Raw genomic sequence first — 3,673 nt, 5'->3', positions numbered from 1 at the left:
TGAGGTTGAGTGGACAGGAGAGCCTCATCCAGAAGTGACTGACAGAGGAATCAGAAGAAGTGGAGATGACTCTCAGTGCTGTAGTCTGAACAGATCTGAGAATAGCTCCACTGTCAGACACAAAGTCAAGTCCACTATCATCCCTGCGTGTTCCTCAGGATCTGACAGAGTATCATCAGTATACCTGGACTGCTCTGCTGCTGCTCTGTCCTTTTACATTCTCTGCAGACACATTGAGACTCCTGCACTCGACCACCTCCTCCACCCTCCACCTGGACCTGAGTCTGGATTATCTTCACCATGAGTTTATTTGGAAAAGCTTCTTAAAATCATGTCATTGACACTTAAAACCATTCATTTACAGTACTTATAATAGTGTAAACTGTCTGAACTGGTGTAAAGATTACAGGCACTGCAGTAACTTTGTGTTGCAGCTCCACCATGTGTAATGATGCAGTGTTGCAGCATAATATTTCTCTGTATATTGGGTGTTGATATCAGCAAGCAGCAATCAGCCTGTAGGTTGTTCAGTTCAAGTTCAAGTGTCATTCATATCAGTGCTAAATGTCTGTACTTTTGTTGTTTTTGATACACAGTATTATATTCCTTAACTGGTTGTATTATAGCACACATTCCACAGTTCCTCATATCTACAGCCTGTCTTACCTGTTTCCGATATTACAGACATTATATATGGTCCAACCACTGTAAAAACAGATATACCTCATGCCTGGTGGTGGTAAATAAAACTCATTTGTTCTCCTATTCGATGTCTTCTCTTATCTATTTAGGTGTTTTGAATATACAAATCACAAGCCTATCTCTTTCTGATGAGTAACTCATTTTGGATAATGAGTAATATGTTTTCTATATGTGGTGGTCAGGAAATGTAAAAAATGCTGTAAATCAGGGCATGACATTTTTTATGTGATCACGGGTGAAAATGTGGATAAGGAGAGTTTGTTAGAGTTACAGGCATTAACAGATGTGCAAAACCAAAACTTCCAGGATGTTTTAAACGATGATGGTGAAGTTTTAGTGCCTTTACAGTTACAGGATTTAATAGACGAGCTAAACAAAAACCCCTCCAGCCCTGAACTTTTAGAGACTTTAACGTTATGAACAACACTGTTAAACACTTCACTGAACTTTGTCACTCACAAAGTGTGGAACGTACACAGAGTGATTCAGACCTCTTGAGTGCAATAAATATCACTTTAGAACAATTAATGGTATTGCTGACCAGCTCCCTGAGACAGCGTGAAATGCTGTTTTTGTTTCTATTCCAAAATCACTATTACAGCCTTAAAAATCTCAAAGGCTTTTTAGGGTCCCCATATGTGTGCAAGTATTGTTATACAGCTGTACCAACATTTTGAGTCACAGATATTGTAGTTATTGCTCTGTATGCTTTGACCCGCCTGTTCTTGGGGAGTTCGAACCCATCATTCTCGCTGTCTGTAACAGGATGTGTAATCCCCTTTCTGTTTAAGCAGACACAAAGAGCCAACAGAGAGATGGCGAATTGGGAGTTGTATAAAAAATGAAAAATGCTAGAGGCTGTACTACACAGCTATAAGTGGTGATGGTAAACCACACGAGTGTCAATTACAGAAAAAGAAATCTGCAGTGAGAAACTGTCCTGCAAACAAGTGTATGTGAAAGTGTATAGGTAGACATGACTGTCACTTTCCTTACCCTCTAGGAAACCTGAAAATTATCTACAAAGATTTTCTACAAAGAGCCTCAAAGCTACTTTGGGATAATCAGGGCTGGTGTTTACCTGCCTCCGGAGCCATGTTTTTTTACCTTACAGAGCAGAGGAGGAGGTGACCACTCCGGTAAAGAGATTAAAATCTCTTTTCCAAGAGAGACCTGGCCAAGAGAGCAGCATACACATTCTTACAACAATAAACACAAACAATACAAACAGACAAATACAACTGTCACACAATACAAACGAGTGAACACAATATCCAGATACTATGCAATACGAGGACAAAGACAAAAATCCAGTTATGATGCATAAACAGGTACAATTTTGTATTCATGTGACTGCATCACATGACTGTATTGCAGTCCCCCATTGCGCAGTCTGAAGAGGTGAAATGCATTTTGGGGCAATTGATTATGGCTTGTCACAATAACTACTTTTGTTAGATGACATGTTGCCCCAGAAATAATTGCAATAAACAATATTATTGCCATTGTAAGACCAGTTTATACCACAGTTGCAGTTAACATGGTCACACTGGTATACTTACCTGACCTATTTGGGAGGTGCCAGGACCTTATTCACTTACACCATACCTGCAGCCTACACACACACCCACACACACACCCAGCATATGTTCACTATTGGGAGTGAAGAGTTTGGGGAAAATTTTAGGTTTCTAGAAATATCATTCAAAATGCCATTTTTATTTGTTGAGGCGAGTGTGATGCTCACAAAAAAAGGAATTTTGAGTTAAATAGTTCATATACACATAAGTCCTTTTCTGTTTGTCTTGAAAAATAAAACAAAAAGAAATGTATGTCCACCACATTAGTATTACTCAGGCTGTACATTGTATGTCCTGTTATGCTCTTCTATGTCAGTAGATGGTGGTATTTAGCTGTGATTCCTCTGGGGACCAGAGTTTGAGGGTACAGATGCTGTTCCAATTCATCAAGCGAACTATTGAAGAGAAACAGCACGCAGCATTCACTCACTACTCTTTACAACTTTTTCCAGGTTAGTGGGGATGCATATAGTCTCTCAAAATCAACATGAAGCAACTGAGTAATGTTCCCTCGGATTATAATGATATTTTGCTGTCAGCTTGCTTAATGATATTAAAAACAAGCAGTAAATCGATCATTTTTTGTATCATAATGTACAATCTATGTACTGGGTGTTTCCTTAGTAGTGGTTAGCGGTTAAAACTGGATTTATCAAAATGCTGAAACCTTCTGGAAACAACCTGCTTTTATTAACTAAAATGTTAGAGACATTCTCATGTAAACAAACGCGCACGTAAACACAATGGGCAATATTGAGGTCAGCAGAAATGATCGAGGTCATGTCCATATATTGTACGATAAATCGATAACATAATTATCATGATAGGCCCAGTAAGCTCACACCACATACTCAGAAATTCTTGCTAATCTAATAGACATCCGCATTCCTCGCATACACAAAATCGACGTATATGCTGTTACTCATATACTTGGAAGTGTCTGGACTACCTTCGACTTCTCTGAGAATTAGGAGTTGGTTTAAGTGCTGAAATGCTTTGTCAGTTACTCTTAGACCAAAAAATTGCATGTCTTATTTTTAGTAGTTTCTCCTGACTTGGTTGTATACAGAAAACATCCTATGGCTAAACAAAACTCTTAACTAGGCAAGTAAAAAGAAACTTAAAAATAAATGGGCATGTCAGTGCTAATGTAAGAACTCTTGGTTATGTTGTCCAGAAGAAATTCACAAAGTACTATATAACTAAAACCTAATTCTAAGAGAATTTAGGTGTAGTCCAGAGGACTTGAGTCTTTATAAAAAAAAAACATCGACTACAAGTTCAAAGGGCATTTTTAAAGCAGTGGAAACATTACTAAAGAAACAACCAAACAAACAATCCACTGAGACTGGAGATAAAATGAATCACAACCCAGCCAAGCAGTAAATGTA

This window comes from Thunnus thynnus, chromosome 18 (genome assembly GCF_963924715.1).
Source record: "Thunnus thynnus chromosome 18, fThuThy2.1, whole genome shotgun sequence".
Classification (NCBI taxonomy): Eukaryota; Metazoa; Chordata; class Actinopteri; order Scombriformes; family Scombridae; genus Thunnus; species Thunnus thynnus.
The sequence above is the reverse complement of the archived record's forward strand: the minus strand, read 5'-3'. Positions refer to the sequence as shown.